Source organism: Hydra vulgaris, chromosome 06, assembly GCF_038396675.1.
Source record: "Hydra vulgaris chromosome 06, alternate assembly HydraT2T_AEP".
In the NCBI taxonomy this organism is placed as follows: Eukaryota; Metazoa; Cnidaria; class Hydrozoa; order Anthoathecata; family Hydridae; genus Hydra; species Hydra vulgaris.
This window is the reverse complement of record NC_088925.1, coordinates 32,407,760-32,432,224: the sequence shown is the minus strand read 5'-3', so window position 1 is coordinate 32,432,224 and position 24,465 is coordinate 32,407,760. Positions and strand designations below refer to the sequence as shown.

Genomic DNA, 24,465 nt, shown 5'->3' with positions numbered 1-24,465 from the left:
TTAGTGTTTGAGAAAATAACTTTTGCGGCTTTCATGCAATAGACATTAAGGTGCAAAATGGGCCAAAGCCACCCAATCTTACGGTACTTTTTCAATGTTAAACAATGTGACAAACATTTTTGTCATGGTGGCAAGGCTTAGAATTATTTTAAAATCCTAAAGTATGATTTTTTTCACTTTAAATACTGAAAGGAATAGGAAAACACCCGGGGAGCAAAGTAATTTTGAGAAAAAAAATTTGGAGCACCCTAGAGTACATTAACCTCTTACATTAAGAATTTTTTTTTCTTGGATTGAACTTATGGTAAACAAATTTTATTTATGCTTTTGTGTGTCTTTTATCATAAATATTACGTATATCTAATTGCTATGTGATCTAAAGTTTGAGCTTACTGAGTTTACTTTAGTTTATTTTTTTGGATTGCACTTGTGGTAAACGTACTTTATCGATGCTTTTGTGAGCCTTTTATCGTGTATATTGTGTGCATCCAAATGCCAAGCAATCTAAAGTTTGAGTTCATTATGGTTTTGTTTTTAAAAATGTATTTACACTAGAAATATTGCTGAAAGCAAAAATTAGGAAAAAAATTTAGTTTGCTACTAGTTTATACAAATCTTTTGCGAGATTTCATTAAAGCTTTTGGGAGATTTCATTAAAGCTTTTGGGAGATTTCATTCAAGCTTTTGGGAGATTTCATTAAAGCTTCTGCGAGATTTCATTAAAGCTTTTGGGAGATTTCATTAAAGCTTTTGGGAGATTTCATTAAAGCTTTTGGGAGATTTCATTAAAGCTTTTGCGAGATTTCATTAAAGCTTTTGCGAGATTTCATTAAAGCTTTTGCGAGATTTCATTAAAGTCAATGCTTAGCCAGCTGATGTTCAATTGAAAATTATTGTAATCCAGAAAGACATTTGTTGTCATTGCTGATCGAGAATAACTTTTGATAATCTTTTTTCAACTGAAACTAGGGTCAATTTTTGGTGCCCCAAACTTTGGATTCCTAGGTATATTGAATTAAGCATGAATTTCACTGTTTATCGTCCGTATGTCTACAATCACATTACAATTTAATAAAAACAAAAATTATTTTTGTATTAACTATCGCTGCACATAAACGCTCTATATTTGAACTAGGCTATATATGATAAAAAGAAAATACAATTTAAAATGAATGGAATATTTCATCAAGAAAATGTTAATTACGAAAGCTAGTCATATCTACTGATTTATATTATAACTGGATAGGGCATCTCTTATATCGAAATTGAAGCGGAAAAAATATTTTGGCGGCCATATTGTGAGAACCCACGATTTGTTATGATGCGCTTGAAATTCTGAGAAAAGAAACCAAAAGAAAGAAGAAGAAAAGAAAAGGATTGAAAGTACCTAAAATAAAAAGGAAAAAAAGACAATATCAACAAAATAGTAAAAATCTGTTGTAAAATGTCTAACGAATGATCGTATTATTTAGACAAATTATCTAGATTCTTATGTTGATATTCAAAAATTATGATTAAAGTACAAGTTGAAAATATAATACTCCTAAAAGTAAGTAAATAATCTCTCCACCTTTTTTCTAAAATATATAAGTTAAACAGCATTCTATTTATTGTTGTTAATAATATATTATATATATATATATATATATATATATATATATATATATATATATATATATATATATATATATATATATATATATATATATATATATATATATATATATATATATATATATATATATATTACTTTACTATTTATGATATAAGATAGTTTTGTGTTTGTAAAAGTTGTAGTTATTGATGATTAAATAATACCAATTTACTTAATGTTTTTCTAATATTTTTCCGTGACATTTTCTCAGTGGCTTGTTTTCCCAGATCATTAAGTCTGACTTAGCAATAACATTGAGAAATTATTTTGATTAATTTAAAAACATGGTTTTCATTAATACCAGTATCAAACATATGTTCATGCAAGTCTCTAAATATAACAAATCTTAAACTTTCTAAAACTCAAATAGATATAACTTCTGGGATATTTTTGGACTGTGGCAGTTTTCCAGGATTGTTGCTAGCATTCTTGTAATTTTTTTTTTAGTTTCTTCACAAACAGTAATAACATCTTTTGTTGGTTTCATAAGACCACCATTGTCCTTTACTTTAAGAAAATTGGATTCTGGAAAATGTTTTTTAGAACCAAGTGCATCACAACATAACATACAAAATATTTTCTTTTTTGCCATTTTAACAACGAAGCCAAATATATAAGCAACAGCTGCTTTTTTATACTCAGTTAGCAATGAAATATTAGTAATAAAAGAATAATAATGATCAGTAGTCTTAGATGTTCTTTCAGATAAGTCAGACTTTTTGATTATGTTTACTGATGTAATATCCAAACTGCTGTTATTTATCGTAACTGAATCATAAAAGACATTTAAAATATTTTCTGCTTGTAATTTTTCACAATTTCCTGATCCTCCTTCAATATGGCTCCGATGTAAACGTACTTTATCAATGCTTTTGTGTGCCTTTTATCGTGTATATTGTGTGCATCCAATTGCCAAGCAATCTAAAGTTTGAGTTCATTATGGTTTTGTTTTTAAAAATGTATTTACACTAGAAATATTGCTGAAAGCAAAAATTAGGAAAAAAATTTAGTTTGCTACTAGTTTATCTTTTGCGAGATTTCATTAAAGCTTTTGGCAGATTTCATTAAAGTTGTTTATATTGGTTTATAATTTCAGTAAAAGTCGTTTAAATGCTGCAGTAAATTGTTGCACTGTTGGGTTATTATTAAATCCTCCTGATCCTCATATTGAACCAAAAAACAACTCCAGATTCTCTTGACTTAACTTATATGTTAGAATATATTTCAAAGGTGCTTCAGGAATTTCAACAAGGTAATAAAATATCTATATATATATATATATATATATATATATATATATATATATATATATATATATATGTACATATATATATATATATGTACATATATATATATATATGTACATATATATATATATATATATATATATATATATATATATATATATATATATATATATATATATATATATATATATATATATATATATATGTACATATATATATATATATGTAAATATATATATATATATATATATATATATATATATATATATATATATACATATATATATATATATATATATACACATATATATATATATATATATATATATACATATTGTATTTCTTAGGGTTAGGGTTACGGTTACGGTTACACTTAAATTTATTAATTTTAATAATTCTTATAGCTAATCATTATGATTCTCATTCGTTATAGCAAATCTTAATGATTCTCACTATTTATAGGTAATCTTTATGATTTTATGATTCTTATAGATAATCTTAATGATTCTCATTAGTCATAGGTAATCTTTATGATTCTTATAGATAATCTCTCTCTCTCTCTCTCTCTCTCTCTCTCTCTCTCTCTCTCTCTCTCTCCTCTCTCTCTCTCTCTCTCTCTCTATATATATATATATATATATATATATATATATATATATATATATATATAAATGTATATATATATATATATATATATATATATATATATATATATATATATATATATATATATATATGTACATATATATATATATTTATATAATACATACAATATATATAACTTTACAATTTTCAGATATAAATATAACTTTACAAAATATTTTAACCTGCTTAATACTTTTTATAGCTATTAAAAATCCAATGAACCTATAATAAAAACTATGTTTTTCTTCTTGTCGTATGCAACAATATATGAGATGAGTCTTTTAAGTTTGAAATATAATCATATGCTTCATCAAAAAATTTATCCCATATATGCTTATTACTCATTTTTAGTGCAGATTTATGACCTTTAGAAAAGGGATTTCTTGAAGATTAAAATATCAAACAATCTATCAAATATTCTAATAAATTTAACTGTTGCATCACTTCCTTAAAACTGCACTAATTTAAGGTCTTTGCAACAGAACTCTATTGCATTAGCTACACTTGAACTAATTGCCTGAGCAGCAAGATTAACTTTCAATTTTTGTTGCCTCCAATTAATATGCGCTAGTCTTAATTCATTTCCTATGCAAAATCCTTCATCTTCTTGCAGTTTTTGAAGATAAACTATATATTTCCACAACATTGCATTGTTTTCGCTATCAAACAAAACATCACTATCTGCAAAGCAATTCCAAATTAGCTTAAGCATTTGACAAATATTAAGGAGAGTATAAACTTTTTTATCAGAGTTGAGAGGATGATTGAAAAAAGTGTTCATTTTTAAAGCATCAATTGAAACACCAAGGTTTGATAACATGAAAATGTGACATGAGGGTCCATCACATGTTAGTGATATGACTTCAACACCAACATCTGTCAATCGTTTACTACATAAATTTACAATGTTTGCTAGTTCGGCACCATTTAATCCATCTATAAAAAAATATCCACATGGAACTTTCCATGAACTATTTATACTGACAGCCATGAGAACTAGGACATCTTTTGCAACTGGTGATGGTGATCTTTTGCAACTGGTCATCTTGTATGCCGTTCCCAAGATTAACATACCCCTTAAATGCTTTTCCATCCCATGATATGTGTTTTTTGATAGCCATTTCATCTAACATAAGTGAGCAAATGACTTTAGATCCTAACTTTTCAGCTTCTATAACCTTGTATTTAATTGCTGTAAACACTAACTTTGTAAAGCCTGGTTCTGCTGAAACTTTTCCATACCATTTCCTAATTTGTGCTTGATTGGTAAATTAAAATTAAATATTTTTTGCACATAATCATAAGCTTTACTTAAATAAAACTACAGGGCAAGTGCAAAGGATTTGATTTCTTCTGAATATTTAAATCCTTTACCATGATTTTTATGCATAATCATTCTTCTGGTTAAAACTTGAGGAACTTCTGAAGATGCTTTTAATAGCATTTCTTCACAATTTAATGATATTTTTTGTTTTTGGCTTAATATTTTTACAACTGATTTAAGAGATGTTATCTTTTTTTCATTCTTCGAGATTTTTACTGCTCTGCTTTTACCTTCTTTTTCAAAGACATAATTATCTTGTTTCTAGGATCTGTTTTTTTTTAGTTAAACTGCAATTATATATTTTTTTGGGGGAGCCAACTTTCATGCAGATAGGTATAACACTAGTTTCAACATCACTTTTTTCAGAATTTTCAAAAGTTGATCTATTAACAGGAACTTTTCTCTCTTTCATTTTCTAATATTGAAAAAAAAAAAAACTATATATATATATATATATATAGGTATCTTCATAAAAAATTTAAACTTTTATTTTCTAAACCAAATTAATTCTATTATAAAGAGAATATTAAATGACTATTTTTAATACTAAATTAATTATCCTAGGTTAACTAGAAAAAAAGATATGCCGTTTTGAAGGTGGAGAAAATATAGTGGACATCTTAACAAAGATACACAGGATAACGTCTTCAAAAAGTGGACTTTAAAATATTGCGCATAAGATATTCACAATGTACCATGACATATATAATAAAAAATGTTTATTATATCCCACTTCATAATAATTAGATTAATAAAAAAAAATATATGTATATAAAGGGGGTTGCTTTGGCCCATTTTAAAAACAAGTAAAATTCTATTTAAGTCATTTTATTTAAAAATTGTCATAATTTGTCATAAATTTAAGTTTGTTCAAAATTTTTTTACATTCTCAGTATCAAATGAGAATGTAAAAAAAATTTATGAAAAAAAAAATTGTGATTGGAGCCTGGGAACAAAAACACCCCAAAAGATTAGCAATTCAAAAGGTGGACTTTAAAATATAGTTCATAAGAAAGTCACAATATACCATGAAAAAAACTTTATTTAAATATGTGACGGGATTGAGTAAATACAATACTTAATTTAAATTCATCAACAGGCTTCAAATTCACTTAATAATCTTTTATTTTTTTTAAATTATGGCCAAGTGAAGTTTCCACCCAGCCCTAAACGAGGGGTTGTAAATATCACATGGTCATATCTTTCGAGCATTAAAAGATGTTTAGATTAAATTTGAAAGCTGTTCATGAATTTAAATTTAGTTTAAGATAAAAAATTAATTACTCGTTGGCTTAACAGTTAGTTAAGCCAACAGAGACAGGGATGCTAACTTTTTTAGGTATTTTCCCAAGTTTTAATTATCACAAGTTTTTGCAAATCATTTTTATTTGACATATAAATGAACATCATTATATTTAGAGTTTTCAGAAAGCCTTAAGTCATGTGTCTGTTCTTTCTTTTATTTTACATTACCTAAAATGTAAAATAATCATGTGTCAGCTCTTAGTTACTATAGAAAATTTAAAAAAATAAAAATTAAATAAAAAATTTGTATACAAAATTTTCAAAAAAGACGTCTTTGACAATAGGACATAATATAATAATGAAAGTTTTAAATAAATTCCTGGTCTTTAAGTATTAAATCTGCTACAACTCCTTCCTGGCTTATGTCAATATCTTCAGCTTCATCTTCATTGACTTTCCAATATCCTATTGTGCATGTATATAATGTTTTCTTTGTTGCTAACTTTTGATTAATAATCCTACCAAAAAATAAATATATATTTCCATCATCAAGCTCCAATATATGGCTTATAAACTGCCCTATCAACGTTCCATTCTTTAAAATTATAGCTAAAAATTGTTTTTGTTTTTCATCAATATTAATAAAAAGAGTTATTTTTGCAATTCCAGCTATTGCTTTTTTAACATCCTTCTCTAGTTGCTTCTTTAATATTCAATATTTGACTAAATACATTCACATCTGTTTAAAGAATTGATTCTGGATTACTTTTAAAGTTGGATAATTTCTTTATTGCTTTCTGGAAAATGTCCCCCTAACAAAAAAAGATGAAATTTTTATACATGTTTTAAATTCCTTTATTACTTTTATTAAAAACTTACCAACTCAATATTACTCTTTCCTGTTGCATTTTTATAAACCAGACTCATCCATGGCCCAGTAATTATTTTACCTATTTGGCCCAATCCTTGCAATTGTTCAAGTGTCATATCCTTACTTATGTCTTGAAGTAAAAGTTTGCAAATTTTATTTATAGTGTTGCTGAAATAACAGAAAGAAAAAAAATTCAAGTATAGTACAAAATTGTAATGGAATTCTATTAAACTTATTATTCATCTTAAAAATATGTACCTTTCAAGAAAGTTTTGTTTAAGTTTTTTTTGTGTAACAGCAATCCCTGCCATATGGAACAAGACATGAAATCTATTACCAACATATCGAAGGAATAGCCCTGGAGCAACATTGTTTTTTTTTAAGATGGCTTTTGAATGAAGCAGGATCTTCTTTGAAACTATACCTGATTTTCAGAAAAAAATAGTTACTATTTCATATTTTCAAAACAATTTGTAAAACAACAAACAAACAAAAAAAGTTTTTAAAACTATTATTGAAAATTTTATAAAGTTATACATATAAAAAATATCCATTACCTTAGCTTTGAAATATCTTTGAGGACTGTTACAGCAATCCCATCAGTTACTTTAGCTGGTTTTAGCTTCATCTCGTTATCTATTGTTCTAAGAGCTTATAATGACTCTAAAGCGATAGTTTCCAGTTGATGAACATTGCAGTGTAGTTGTATTAATTCAATGTCCATTTCCTCCTGAAGCATGTTTCTCACAAAACTATTAACAGGTACTCTGTCTGACAGACAACTTTTGATTTTATGAGTGAATATGTCTAAAACTTTTATTGCTGGCATTTTTTTGAACTCTGCAAATGTATTAGCAAGTTCTTTTAACACACTAACTATATGAGTAGCACAGTCAAATCCTGTACCCCTAGCAAGTTTAGCAGTTGATAAGGAATAAGATCTCTGTGGAGGATAGGTATTGATATGAAACGCATTGACATGTTTGTCTAAAATGGTGGTCGCGTCGAACACCAATGTTGCACATTCACAATTGTTTCCTGTAGTTCTGTGTTGTGTAATGTTTCAGAAATTTTTTCCAACAAAAATGAGTCACTTTCCACTGGCACATTGTTAACAATTGCAGCATAAACACATTTTCTTATGGGTAGATCATATGTTTTTAGTTTTTTGGTTTCTATAATTAGCCTATTATCTCCTTTTTTTTCTAAAATAATACTAGTTAAATAATGATTTTGTTCTACAAGTTGTTTGTTTTCACGCTCTTTTTTTTTTATCTGTTCCTGTAATTCTTTGAATTTGGTGTTTCCTTTCTATCTTTTTAACTCTTTGTTGCAACTTTGTTCTACTTATTCTAAGAATTCTCAACTTTATACATTTTGGAGTATGGAACTTATTCTGCTGAATTCTATTTTTTCTTTTTTCGTTTGAATACTTTAATTTTCACAAATTTATTGAAAAACATTGTCTTTTAAGTCTTTTGCTTGCATGTTTGTTTTGGGTTATTGAACTTCTTAACAAACAAACTGCCAATTTTCTCTTCTTTTCTTGTAAATTACGTAATCCTTTTTTTTAAATTTTGCATAAATTGCATTTTATTCTCTGTGTTGCGTCTGAGGCAATAGTTAAAGTAGGAGAGGTAAGATTACTAGAGGTAGGAGACATTTTGCTAGAACAGGATGAAAATTTATGTTCATGTGATTGAGCTTTAATTTTTGGTTTATCTATTGAAATTTCCCTTGATTGACAAGCTACGCCAGGCTCTGTATTTAAATCACTAGTGATTAGGTGAATATTTACATTGGATCTATTTATTTTTCTTTCATATTTAAATGGCTGTTGCCAAATATTAGCAATAGCAGTGCATGACTGGGTAGGGTTTCTTTTGAAGATTTTTATCGTTTTATGCAAGTGTCTTATATTGTTAGTGAATATCTTTAAATCAGATGTATCTTTAGGTTCAATTTTCAGTTTTTATAGTTTCAGACAGGTTTTTAATAACCTGAATTTATTTTTATAAAAAATGCTGTAAATGTTACCATTTAACACAAGCTTGGATTACCATTTATATGAGTTAATTAAAAGGCAAATATCTTCTGCAGTCTTGTTGTCCATCTAAAATTAAGAAAAAAATTAGCAATAAAAAGAGACAAAGAATTGTAAAACAAAATCGCGCTATCGAAGATAAGTCATTTTGTCGTGAGCAACTGTATGCAACATTTTTAAAAATGAAGGAGATTTTCACATATTGATTATTATATATCAAATGAAAGATCTATAAATAATTTATTTGAGCATGTTAGTTTCATTTAGGAGCATTTGTATAATAAATTTTTCATATGAAAATTACCTTTTGCAAGATTCGTTAACAATGAAAAACTCGAAATTAAAAAAAAAAATTAGCATTATGATCAAGTTTAACCTTTACTTAAATCGAAATAATATAAACAAATTTAACAGTTCCTTTTTTGCTAGCTTTTTAAAACTCTTTCCCTCATGTATATAGTGTAATTTGAAAAACATAAAAAAACCGGAAACTTTTTGAAAGCGATGTCAAAATAAAAAACGGATATTTAACGGACGCGAATGAAGGTACCTATATATATATATTTATATATATATATATATATATATATATATATATATATATATATATATATATATATATATATATATATATATATATATATATATATATGTATATATATATATATATATATATATATATATATATATATATATATATATATATATATATATTTATAAAATTTTCAAATTTGATATCAAACTTGAAGGAACATCTAAGTTGTGTTTACTCACAGAGCTTAGCTAATAGTTCATGCAGCATTTATAAAACTAAAGCATGCAATAGCGAAATGGTTATTATATGTTTTAGCTTCTTACCATACAGTTGTGTTATAAACCCTCTAGCACACTGCATAGGGTAACTAAGAACTAAAAGGTACATATTGAACAAACCTGTAGAGTATATAAAAACATAATTGATTATATACCTTTTTTAAGTGGTCAGGTAATTTTTTAAATCTTTTAGGAAAAGAATTTTCCCTTAACCTAACAGTTTGTTCAGTTCTGTTGATATCTTTTTCTAAAAAATGATCAGAACATACCAAACTGCTACTACTTGGACTCCATTCTTGATTGTGTATTTTGATGGTCCATTTTTTTCTTTTTTTAGTGTTTGAAGGAATAAAATTAGAAGGAAAAATAATATCCACCAAAATAAAGAAATAGCTTGTTCACCTTACAATATTTTAACTAAATAATATTTCAGCGTTTCCAATATGGCGCTGGCGAAAATATTTTGGCTTCAAAAATTACGCTATTTTCTAAGGAGATGCGCTATCCAGTTATAATATAGATCATTGGTCATATCACTGTGCGGAATTTCACTGTGCGGGATTTCTTCTTTGCGAAACTAGAGATGACGTTTTCGTACGATAAAGTCTTGGCAAAGTTGTTTTCAATTAAAATCACCATTAGGCAAGTAAGGCGTTCTTCAGTGATTGTTAATTCCAATTTGGATTTGTTAAGTGCAAGCTTACTGAAATAGCGCTCTCCTTCAGCCACTGAAATCGGGTTTGTATTAAAAATGGGAAGCAAAATACAGGTCAAAGGAAATATTGACTTAAGACCTTTCTGGTAGATTCTGTTGAACAAATTGATAGAAGAAAGAGATTCTATTTGTCCAAAAGTATTTGATTGCGTCAGAACATCTAGATGACGGATTTCTTCAATTCCTCTTCTTTTACATCATTTGCGTAGAGATTTGCCAGGACTTTGCATGTTTTTTTCTGACTAAGTCATCATCACTCTAAGTAAATGGAGAACACCATATGAACGAAAACATATCCGTCATCTTTTGAGCTGTGTCTATTCTGTATCTTATCTGCTGGAGAAGCGTGCCAAGAGCAACAGTAATTACGTTCACCTCAAAAGCCTTTGATTTGTCTTTGTGGAAGTGTGCTGTGTTCATCGACTCGCCGTAAAGTGTTTTCCATTTCCTTGTCCATTTCTCTTTTGACCAAAATAATTTTGAAACCTAAAAGAAGCTAACCCAGATACAACCAGTTTTGCTTCTCAGAGGATTTAAGGCCAAGAAGAACGTATTCGGTCAAGATCATTGATTAGAGTCTTTAAAGACTTTGTCTCATCATCCAAAGAAACACTTTCTGATTGAAGAAGGAGACACACATCGTTGACACATAAGAGCCTTGAACCAGAAAGAAGTCAAGACAATGAATTTAAATAATTGAATCCACTTTTTGAATGCTTTAACTAAAGTCAGTTGATGATCTTCTAAATCATTTTCTTCAAGAAGTTTCAAGGACTTCAGTATTTCTTTTGGTCGTTTCGACAATGACAGGACAGTCTCTATGCGCGCACTTCATCTAGTTTTGGGACGTTTGGGGAAGGGATTGCCCTTCATCAAACGTCCAAATAAGATGGAAAGTGTTGTCCCAAACAAGGTAAAAAATGTGGCCTCAGTCAAAATTTTTCAGCGAATGAGGCTACCACTAAAAAGGTTATACAACAATTGGATGTTGCCAAAATAGTTCTTGACTATGGTAGAGGATTCTGCAGAATGAACACCAACTAGATTGAGACTATGAGAACTGCAAGGGATCAACAAAACTTGTGGATTTTTCTCGAGAATGATGGCATGCAATCAATTTTTCTCCAGATTATCTACTTTCAGAAATCGCTCTTTTACTGTCCATTGATTTTCAAAATCAAGGCGGAAAAATTGAAGAACGAAAGTGATTTGTTCCGTATGAGACACCTCTGGTGTCTCATCAACAATAATGGAAAAATAAATGGCTTTGTGGATCTCTTTAATAATAACAACGAAATCAGTTTCACCACATGCTATAATGAACTCATTTTGAGTTCTCCTGTTCAAATAGCGTGCTTGCATTCCTGTTTGTTTTTTTTGGTGTCGAGAAGCTTCTTCTAGATGGGACTGAAGTGTCTTATTTATTTCCCCAACTGCTCAAGGGTGGCTGAAAAAATACCATTATTGTACTCGATCAGCATTTTTGATGACCTTAAACAAACATGAACATAACATTTAAATAAAGATTACATATAGATTAATACTCCTAGAAACATTAAAATTATTTTATGAACATAAACTGTTAACACACCTTAAAAAGTTAGATTTCTCGAAACTAAATGGAAAGTGAGATCCAGGACGCAGCGTACAATTTAATACCATTAAGATACCTCATTTCTTATTGACTTTTCAAGTTCTGAATCAATCCCGGTCTGATTTTTCAAGGCTTCAAAGGCTGATTTCTAGACAATGTAGTGATTTCTGTGTTGAACATTACACTGGTGGCTTTTAATCTTTTCTTCTAGCTTTCGCCAATTACCTTTTATTCCGCCATATCACACCTAGAGGAAAGACTGAAATCTAAAGCCAAAATTATGCTTTTGTCCGAAAATAGAGCAGAGAAAACAAACTAAAGTTTTTTTGCAATTCCACTCTATATAAGCCAGTCTCTGTTAATCTTCTCCTCGTTGAGAGAAGTTTTGTAAAAAACGAAGGCAGAAACTTTTTTGTTTGTCGAATCTCTAGGAAAAAGTGCCGGATTTTGAGGTGGTTTATTTAGTATCACTAGATCGCGTTTGACTTTGGATAAAACCCACTTCCACAAAGTAGGGTCGTTTATAAATGCTTAATCAACCAGTTGAATCGCCTCTTGATCGTTAATTAAAAAAAGTATTTGAGAATGTGATATGTTTTTATTATCTGCAGGTTTTTCATAAAATAAGAATGCGTCCCAAACTCACCCGATTATCTTCTTCTTCAGAGACCGATGAAAAAATTAAAGGGGAAGATGGCTTTCTTAGACTTAAGGGTTCATCAACTCTGTTGGTAGCATGTTCCGTCTAAAAAAGAACTGTTTTTACAGTTTTTTTTATCAGTCTTTCCACGCAAAAAAAAGGAAAATTGTGAAATTTCAGTTTAACTTAACGTAAATTTCATTTTCATTTCTTGTTATAAAATTCTGAAAATCTTACAAAATATCTAACAGGAAAAAAAAATCTTTTATTTTGTTCTAAATTTTTTGCTTAAAATTATGCAAATAATCTTCCTTTTTTTTTCTCACTTGACAATTATTACCATCATTATTAAAACGTTCACAAAATATTACAAGTCCATACTGCATGTGGGGTTGGTGGGTGCGATCAACGCCGCTTTTTGTACCAATAACCTTTTGTTTCGCATAAATTTTGCAATAAAAATCGACCAATATATTTATTTGCTACTTTAAACCTCGTTTTAAAATTATGATTATCCAATTATGAACAAGGTAATACATCTATTAGGCTATACCTGGAGTCACAATGTCCTCTAGTAATTTGCAGTAGTACTAGACTCATTATCACACTCACAAGCAGATATATTCAAAATGATTCAGCTAAAAACTAGTTATCTATTATCGATTTCAAAAAAAATGTATTCAGTCTGCTTGCTAGTCACAATAAAAATATCTTTATTATTTTTTTTTTTTTTAAGTTTGCCTTTTGATAAATTTACAATAAATATATACTACATATGTAAATTTAGGCCAGAGTAAGAAGAAGACATAAACTGTCTTATTACCGAACCCCGTTGACATATTGCCTGTGTTTATATAAAAGCAAATACATACATAATCAGTTTTAAAATACATAAAAATTTTGCAAAATGCTTAAAATCTCTTTAAAAGAACGTGAAACTATAGTATATTTTAACTGATTTAAAATAAAAGTAATATAAACGTACATATATATTAATGCATACACATTTTCTAATGCGTATGCATTAATATATATGTACGTTTACAATAGAATAAAATAAAATGTTTAATAAAATATATTCATCTAGTGATAATTGTTATTAAACAACGTTTTTTTTTTTCTTTTTCGAAAGTTTAGAATAATAAATATTTGAAGTCTGTTGTAATAAATTCTAATTGAAATAAGAGTCTTTTAGATCTTTATGATTTTTAAAAATTTTAATAAAATCTTTTATTGAGGGTTGCATGTGCCCCCTTTGTCCTTGTGCCTAGGAAAAATGTACTCAGTGCCCCCCTCTGGGCTGGCCTGCTCACCATTATCAATTGTAACTGAGTTAAGTAGGCTTTGTAGAGTAGACAAGTTAGAAAAAATGGTTTCATCGGTTTCTCAAGTAAGAATGGATATACGTCTTTCATTTGTAGTTCAGTTGTCAGTGATGGAGATAATAATGCATACAAATCTATGAAATAACCATATTCTACGACTGCTTTTGCAATGTTTATGTTATTACTGTAAGTTTATTTTTATCAATACTGTCATTTTTATTAGTATCGTAAAATTAATTATTAATGGAAAAGTAAAAGCTTGTTTCATAAAACACTGACTTTAACTTGTAATTTCTAATCGCTTTGATAAATAAAGTACCATTTTAAAATATTAGCCAAGAATTCTTGCCAATGCACTGATTAAGTTCTAAATTTTTATTAATTTCTATTGGCTTATTTTTTTAGGCCTAAGATTTTTCATTAAATTCTTCTTGAACAGTTATCCTTACCTTCAGTTTCCCTTTTAAACAAGATAAAAGAAGATAAAGTTGATTCGTTGAAAGTTGGAAAATTATACTTTATCAAAGGATATTGTTGTTTTATTTGATGAAATATATTTGCAAAAGTGTGCCGAGTATTGTGTAGAAGAATTTATTAGTACCAATAATAAGAATGAACTTTATAGAATTGTATGTTTAATTATAATTGGGTTAAAAGAAAATCTTGCATTATATGCTATAAAATCTTATTTTCCAAATTCTAAAGATGTTTCCAGCTTACTGCATCTTTTCAAAGTGTGGTGGACAATCTCCAACTCAAAAGACCGATTTTGTTTTAGTAATAGTCTTGGAAGAGCAGCGATTCAAGATAAAAAAAGCTTTTTTTTTCCACTTGAAAAGAGTTTCTGCGTGCAATTGCACAGTCGCTTTTCAAGTTTTAGAAGTTCAAAAATTTCTAATTGTGAAAACTTTACCTTATCAGCTCAAACATCTTTAGCTTTAAAAAGGACATTTTTATGCCAAGCATCTCTAATAGAAGAACTTTTAAATAATGACTTTGACTTTTATTTTGACTCCTTGTTTCCAAAGTGACTCTCTTGAAAGACATGGTGGCCGGTTTCTTGTAAGCTTGAAAGATGTTTTATATAATTAAAGAATAATAAAAATAAAAAAATTTGGTAAAAGAATCGATCAAGAAAAATTAAAAATATTATAGAAAAAGTTGATGAGACGAAACATTTAGATGAAAATTACTTTTACAGACAGTATCTATTAGATGATTGTTTGAACCGACAGAACTTATTAAATGTCTTGAGCGAAGTTTAATTTTTTTATTTATTGTTGGTTTACACACCAAATGTTTTTACTAATGACATTTAATAATGAAGAATAGTCTCTTTAACAAACTTTTTCTATTGCCATTATTGTTATTTTATAATATTAGCAATAGAATAAATATATTGATAAAATAAGCACATTATTATTTCCTATCAAAGAAATATTAAATCATATTTAAATATTAAATGTCTAATATGTTTAAGGAGACAATTTCAGCTGTCATGGCATTCAATGGTAAAATAAACTAAGTTTAAAAAGCATATAACCTAAACCCTTATGATTTTTTTGTCGCCAGTCATATAGGAATGATTAATATTTTCTCACAAGGAGATAAAGAAAAGTTAAAAAGAAGAAACTAATAATTTTTATTATACATTTAACAAATTAATGCTGATCATGTTTTGACTTTTCACGAAAAAAAAAGGTTTTTTTACGTGAAAAGTCAAAACATGGTCATCATTAATTTTGATGATTTTGATGTTTTTGATGATTTTGATGTTTTTTTAAAAAACATCAAAAAAAGCTATTTATTTAAAACTGTGCGCGTTTTAAATAAATAGCTTTTTTAAACGGTATCGCGGAAATCATGCCACAAAGTTAAAAAATACAACGTTTTTTCGACGCATTTGTAAAAGTCGTAATTTAAAGTCTATATCTGCTTCAAATATTCATAATAATTTTTCAAGATTGCGCGGCAAAAAGCACGTTCTTTTTTTATCGAATCAGGGATTTGATTGCAGTATCCAAAATCGTATGTGTGTTTATATATATATATATATATATATATATATATATATATATATATATATATATATATATATATATATATATATATTGCTTTAAAAAACTTAAACGCGACATGAAATTGTTTACAGGATTTCAGTACAATAAAAGTTTTTATAGGACATTAATCATTAAAATTTTTATATATTCTCTCCGTCCTTAGTCTGAAATCTTTTGTTTTGATCAAATTAAAATTATTGAAGAAATGATATCCTATTAATGAATTAATACAAAACATTAACAAAATTAAAATAAGTTCGAATAAACATTCGATTTTATAATCCTTAATCCGCGATATCAACTTTGTGACAGAATTCAAAATAAAATTAAAAAAAAAAAAGATTTAAAAGTCATTTTTATTTCAAACAACTTTTTTTGATATTTCTAGTATCTTCTGTTTGTTAGATTTTTTTATTTTTATATTTATTTATCTATTAAATCAAGTTTTTTAAAGATCTTCGTCTTAATTATAAAAACATGGTCGGTAAATTTATTATTTTAACTATTTCAACAATCCTTAATTAGTAAGTTTATTGAGTTATAACTTACAAATGAAGAAATGGTTAGAAGATTAATAGCCATTAATATTTTATGTTGAATGTAATAATTTAAGAATCTGACATCTGTTATCATTTAACGCCTTATCTTAAACTAAAAATGCTCTTATTTTATTTAACAGTTATTTCCTGGTAACTTTGCAAAGAAGACCTTCTTCACACAGTATCCAAAGTCGGTTACAACGCCAAATTAAATTTGTTTAAAAGAAAATTTGGTGAGTTTATTTTTAAACTTTTATAATAGTGTAGTACTTTATAATAGTAATAATACTTTCAATCGTTTTCATATATATACATATACATACATATATATATACATATATATATATATATATATATATATATATATATATATATATATATATATATATATATATATATATATATATGTATGTATGTATATGTATATATATATATATATGTGTATGTATATGTAAATATATATATATATATATATATATATATATATATATATATATATATATATATATATATATATATATATATATATATATATATATATATATATATATATATATATATACGTATATAAATATATATTTATGTGTGTGTTTAATTTTTTTTTTTATGCAAATATCAAATTTGTTTATAGTTTTATATCTTGTGAAACCATCTAATATCATCGCTCTTTTATTCAAAAATGCGTAAAATTATACTTCTTTGGTTTCTGGTTTCCATATTGTCGTTCAACAACATTTGTTGTCTAACTTTGCAAGGCCAAGTTCATCGCGTGCATACAGGAAAACGAGAAGGAGATTACAAGTCGGTAAGAGAAAAGTTTACTTTAAATTATTTTTTCTACTTTTTTGTAAAAAAAAGAAAATAATTTTTTTTACAAAAAAGCGATTTAACAGTTAATGACAGACAAGTCGGCATTAGGTCGTTAGGTCGTTCCTAAGTTTCAGGCTGTTTAGCGGAAAAAAGGACAGAGTACAAAGACAATACTACATATAATACAATATAATACTAAGCAAGATAGTAAGCCTAACCAAGTTTACCGTTGAAATAAGATAACTTTCATAGTAAATGGAAAACTTTTTTTTTATAAAAAATGCGATAGCCGAATAGTATTATATTGACATGAAAATTAAAAGTCCATACCAAAAAATTTCGGAAATTGTTAATCTCTAACGCCGGTCGTGATATTAGTTTTTATCGGAGTAAAAAAAAAATCTTATATTTATACTTTTAAGCTGTTTTATATTTTCAAAAATTTTTTAGTTATACAAACTTGTAAACGCTGGCAGAAACAATTATTGGAAAAATAAAAGAAGTATGTTACGATTGCAGACCCTAACAAATGATTAAAAGCACATTAGTAAGTATTTTATGTAGAAATAGTTGCAAATAACAACTGCCTAGGGGCGCCAACCAAAAAGAAACGCTTTATTTTTAACTTCCATTGAAAAATTTTGTCAAACAGTTTTTTTTAATTCCATAATCAGAATTAATTTTGAATTTATTTGAGCTTTTCAAAACTATTCCTATGATTAGTTTAAAATAAAGCACGAAGATTTTAAGCAACGAAAGGTAAAAGAGTCTTTAAGAGAAAAACCTAAGCGCAAAAACTCACGTTACATAACTTAATTGTTGTTACGTTTTGTAAGAACCGTTTTTATTACTACTTTTATAGCGTATTTCTAAATCAATAAATTATAAAAAAAATAGATAATTAGTTTTTACTGTTGATATGTATTGATTTAACTCTATTAAAAATAATAGGGCGATGACTATTCATGCTTAGAGGGTCATAGCTACAAATGCGGCATTGGATAAACGAGATATGAACTAACAAAATATTTTAACTAACTTGTACTACCCAGTGGGCATAGTATGCTTTTAAAACGTTTTTTAGACGTTTTTATCAGGTTTAAACCTAACAAAAACGTCTAAAGAACGTTTAAAAAACGTACCGTGCCTACTGGGTAAAGGTAAGTTTATTGACAGGTCTCAAATTTTATCAAATAATCTTTTTTAAAGAATTAGTTTTTTAATTTGAATTAAAGTATTATTTTGGAATAGGGGTGATTTTTTTTTTTTTTTGTCCCAGGCTTCACAAAACGTAATTTTTTGGAAAAGATTCTCAATTAACATGAGCATCAACATACTTTATTTGGAGTCATACTTAATTAACACGAGCATAACATAACATATTTGGAGTCTGCGCTATATTTGCAAGTGTCATATCTCATGCATCAAATGGTCATTTTATCCCAAAATAGTTTAGTCAAAGTTCAACATTTCTTTACGTTACAATTTTTTTTTATTTTTTAAGTTTAGTTTTAGTTTACATTATTTACATGTCGTGATTTATATGTAATATATAAATATATAAACTTGGAATCTGGAAGAAGATCATAACGATCTTGTCGCCAGAACCATATAAAAATTACAATATAAATATAATATAAAATAATACAAATAGATTATGACAAAATAACAATTCAAAACATTTGAAATAATAAATCGTTAAAATCTCAAAACTATTTCAATATGTTATTCGTTGAAAAAATAATATTCTTTAATTTGTTTTTAAAAACAGAAAAAGAGATAGATGAATTAAAATTAGGTTGGACAATTTTATTCCAGAGATAAGGTGCTCGATAATCTATACAAAATTGATAAAATTTTGTTTGACAAAAGGGTTCTTTTAAACAGTTTTTATTTCGCAAGCAATATTTATTCTTTACTTTAAAGGTAAAAAAGGTAAATTTATTCTTTACTTTAAAGGTAAATTTGAAAATAAAATATTGTTATAATAACGTGAAATAGTTTTTTTTAAAACTAAAATTAATATTTTCTTGCAATAAATCAGAGTTGTTAGTCCTTGGCCTTGGACTTGACTTTGGCCTGGCCTTAAGGCCAAAAATTGAGGCCTTGGCCTTGAAAATTTTGGCATTAAAAAAAAAAATACATATTTTCTTATTGATTTCGTTGAATTCTGCGCATAACCTTGGTCTATTTTTACAAAATGCAGTTTTATTGTCACAGCACCTCGTCATCAGACGTAAACGTATGATGATCGCGTAAATCGTGAAACTCCGAGTCACGTTACAAATTCTGTTGTAATTATTTAATTATTCTTTTAATATCTATGATTTTATGCAAAACCATTAAGATCTCTATTCTTTTATTTTACACTTTTAAATACACATATTTGACAATTAGCAGCTAATACTATTTAAATGGTAGCTTTTTAAGCTATTAATACTGTCACTAATTGTGTTGTCGATTTTCGCATTAACTGCCATTACAAAATTTTATCGTCGTCTATTTGTTACTAATAAATTAATGAAAACTTTTTGTGGTATAAAACGAAAGTTAAAATATAAATTTAGTTGGTTATGTTGTTATGTATTATTTTGTAGATTGACTGAGGTTTTATATATGAAGAGCTTACACACTAAAAAAAAAGGTAGAATTTTCTACCTTAGGGTAGGATATGTGATATACCCTTAGTAAGGTATAATTTTCTACCTTTTAAGGTAGAAAATTATATTAAAAACAATTATTTGTCATACAATTTTCTAACTTAAAGGTATAATTTTCTACCTTATAAGGTACAAAATTATACCTTACTAAGGGTATATCACATATCCTACCTTAACTAAAAATTTCTACCTTTAATTTTTAGTGTGTATAATACTTGGCCGACGACACGGGTTTTAAAGTGGAGGTCAATTTAAAAAAAAGTCCTCTACATCTAGAAATTTCTTTAAAAAAAAATAGTCCTTTACAAAAAAATTAGTGGGGAGGGTTGTGGTCACGTGCCCCTGTGTAATATAAAAGGAAAAAAAAGTATTTTTCTTTTTCTTCTGAAAAAAAACTGTCGAGTTTAAAGTTGGCATTTTAAAGCGTGCAAAGTAAATTTGGACATCGCCATCTTCATCCACCAAAGTAAGATCTGCATGAAACTGACGATGCATTGAAATACTGCTAGAAGATTGTGTGTAATACTGCTTTAGAATATAAATCAAATGAGGTTTGAGATTGAAACATATATCCTAAGGAAGTTTTAAATTCTTCTTTTGGAAGTTTTAAATTCTTCTTTTATTCAGTTGATAATGTCTTTTGTCTTTTAGCTACCCAGCGGGCACAGAACGGACGTCTTAAGGACGTCCTTTGGACATGAGATGTCCACAAGACATCGTGTAGACGTCTCACGGACCTCTGTGCACATTGGGTAGTTGTCTTATGTCTTTGTCTTTTATTTAGTTGACTAATGACCAATATTGCAAACATCTTCATCTGTAAACAAGAAAAAGAAAAAATATGCGATTTAAAGAAAAATATTTAAAACAATTGCAAGTGAAATAAAAGTTTGTAACAATAAGTAATGTTTAAATAGAAACATATTGATAAATACTTTGAAAAATTTGTTTTAAATTAAGGTTTAGCTTGTTACAATATTGTTTATAAATATTGATCTATATCCATATTTTCAATATACTGTATCCAAATTATTACATATATTATTCAAATTTACTATATATACTTATTCAATGCATGACATCTATATATTACTGTATGCATATCTGATATATTATACCATATGTATTACGTTCATATTATTAATTTAAAATATTTTAACTTTTATTGTGTGTAATATGCAGTTTAAAAGTAATATACACAAAGGTGTATATTAGAGTTATCATAGGTTTATATGAATACAGAATTACCCATATGAATATCATAGGTTTATATGAATAATAAACCTAGTCATTTAATCTTATTAGTAAGGCTTAACGTGATGAATGTTTATAACTTATTCGCATTATTGCATAGCTGTTTAGAGGGATAAATATGGCTCGTCGAAAGGTTTTTTCATAAAAATTTTAAAAACACTGTCACTTGGTCTTCTATTTGAAAACAGTAGTAACATTGTAGGGGAAGTTGGGGTACAGTGGATCGAGGGGCACAGTGAATAAAGACATTTCCTCAAAGATTATAATTTTTTTCATCTTGATAGTGTGATCAATTTATGTACTCATATATCAGCCATCTTTATTTATAGTTGTTACCACAAAATTTTGGACTATTGGTTTTTGGTAGGTAACTTTTATTTTTAACTAATTAAAGTAAATTTTCTTACCTTCCTCATTTTTTTTATGGAGATCATGGTTGAAATAATTTTAAAAGTTGAAGTTTTCTATTCGGATTATTTATGCTTCCTTTTAATAGTTTACTTTTTCTTTTTGACATTTTAACAAACAAACTACATGAAAATAAATTTATTAGTTTTAAGTTATGAATATAATATTTGAATGACTTTTTGATTTTTTAATATTTTTGTAGGTTTTGTTATTAATAAAATTCTTTTTTTCTTCTCAATTTTCAAAATGTCTATTTTTTCGATTTTATAATAATCTAGTTAATAAAAGTATGCCAAAACTATAATGTACAGTGTCTTTACTCCCTCAGCCTCATAGTTATTTGGCTATGCCCCTATTCACTATCATTAATTCACAGCTGTGTTCATTGATTCACTTTGCCCCAGTAAAGGGGCACAGGGAATAACGTAACACAACTCACTTTAAACCTTTCTGTGAACCGTTAGATAACAAATATTTAGTTTTTAGTGATTTATTATCATAAGAGACATATATCTCAATCCTTTCGCCATGAAAAAAATAAAATACATATTTTAACTTTTGCTCAATTTAAAAAATAAAGAAATCCAATCCACTGTGCCCCAACTTCCCTTGCTACTATTTTAAAAAGCTGAATGTTTTTTTTCTAAGAATTCTTTAGATTAATAACAAAACCCGACGATGTTTCGCTCATCGTTATTAACGCACTTTATAATGTAAACAAAACAACTATTTAGGTTGCAGGTAGCTAAAATTAATAAAAAATTATAACCTTACTATTGAAATATATCATATTTATTTTTAATAGTTGTTGTTTAAAAGACAATAAGTTTTATATTACTTGTTGTTTAGATGAGAAGAAGAAGAACTCTTCATATTCAACAACAATATAAATGAATTATAGCATAATTTTGTATTTAATTTTTGTTTTTTGTTATTGTTGATTTGCTTTTTTACGTGCTTAAAAAGTTGTTATGCGTATTTGTTTATATCTGGTAACTTGGGGCAAAGTGAAATAATATGGGGCAAAGAGAAATGAGGCAAAATGCATCACTTTAATCTTATGGTCATAAAGCGTGCTAAATTAATGCGAATTGTTTGACTCTTACTAGTTAAGGGGGAAAATTAAAGAAACAAAATGTATCTTTGTTCAAAATTCTTTCAGAACTTCATCAGCAAAGTAATAGGGACAAATTTACATATTAATTAAGCTAATAACTTCATGATAACGAAATATTACGCAATGTAATATTATACAATTAAATTTATATGCAATGTGATCTTGTACAATTTTTTATTTTAAAATTTAAAAAATGTTAGATTATTTTTCTTGCTCTCTTGTGTATCTTGATCTTATAGGAAAAGTGGACCAATTCTTTTCACACATTGTTTAAAAGTAGATCTTTTATATTAAGTACACAGTTTAAGTTTGCTGAAACAAAAAAAAACTTTTTCTCCTTACTTTAATTAAGTTTAATTTTTTGCAGAAAAATTTTGAAAACTGTGTTGCGTGAGTTGTTTCCTGAATTATTTTAAGTTTAATATGTTTGTGCGATTTATATATTAATTGATATTATTAAATACATTTCATACATTTCGTTAATATATTCAAATTTTACTATTTTTTAATCTCATCATTCAGAAAGTTGCAAAATTACTCGTGTTAACTAATAAGTCAAGCAGAATGTGGAAAAATGGAAAGATTTTTAAGCAAAATTTTTGCCTCATTATCTGACACCTACTCGCGCCGGCCCTGGTTTCAATATGGTTTATAAAAGATTATTAGAATTATAATATAAAAATATTAAAACGGTAAACAATATGATTCGAAAATGTTTCCGCCTGATCAGAACGAAATATAGCTCGAAGTTTTTGAATTTTCAAAAAAAAAGTTCGAGGTTTTTTAACTTAATTAAAACGGAATACGATAGGATTGGAAAGTTTTTCACTTTACTTGATTATATGTTTATTCTATTGAAATTTGCAACATTAGTTGGAAAAATTTTTTCTTTATCAAAAGTAAAAAATTAAAATTGTTTTAACTTTATTTTGAAAAAATAACCATATTTATTAAATAAAAAAAGTAAAGTTAATTTCCTAAATACACTCCTGATATTTATTGAAGATCAAGCAATCGAGTTACGGTTTTCAAGATCGTATATTTTTTGTTCGACTTTGGAAGCCGTTTCCTAAAGTAAACTAAGTTAAAATCCGTTAAACTTCGAAAAAAGTCAATTAAACGGTTATGAAAGCAGTAAAAGGTTGTAGCTTTAATTTTAATCGACTTTGAAAACCTTTAAAAGATGTTAAAACTTAATTAAAACGATGTTTGAAGCCGCAAAAAGTTGGAAATCAAAATTTTATAACTCAGAGCATCACTCAACTTTGTGGTGACATGGAGCACATGATTTACCTCGGAACTGACAATCAGCCTTTTTTCATGCGTGACTCTATTTCGTTCCAAAGACTGCTTGCCCACTTTGACTCGAGGTTTAACGTTAAAAGTGGTGCCTGAATGGCTCGCTTCAAGTTACCTCTTCTATATAGGTATCTGCAGATGGCCACGAAGAGCATGTTTGACAAGAAGCTTCCTCATTGCAACAGTGTTGCAATCAGCACT

General features: G+C 27.3%; 1 long non-coding RNA gene across 5 annotated transcripts; it reads left to right on the top strand.

Moving 5' to 3' along the window:
* The first annotated feature begins 1,329 nt into the window (after positions 1–1,329).
* Positions 1,330–22,766, top strand: LOC105846077 (uncharacterized). 5 transcript variants are annotated; one of them, XR_010639111.1, is made up of 6 exons: positions 1,330–1,549; positions 2,751–2,906; positions 16,857–16,949; positions 17,348–17,521; positions 17,977–18,073; positions 22,698–22,766. It is a non-coding gene; the product is annotated as an uncharacterized LOC105846077 (long non-coding RNA). The 5 variants fall into 5 exon arrangements; XR_010639113.1 differs by lacking the exon at positions 2,751–2,906 and having other exon boundaries at positions 1,347–1,549; XR_010639114.1 differs by lacking the exons at positions 1,330–1,549; positions 2,751–2,906 and adding an exon at positions 16,120–16,145.
* Positions 22,767–24,465: the final 1,699 nt, after the last annotated feature.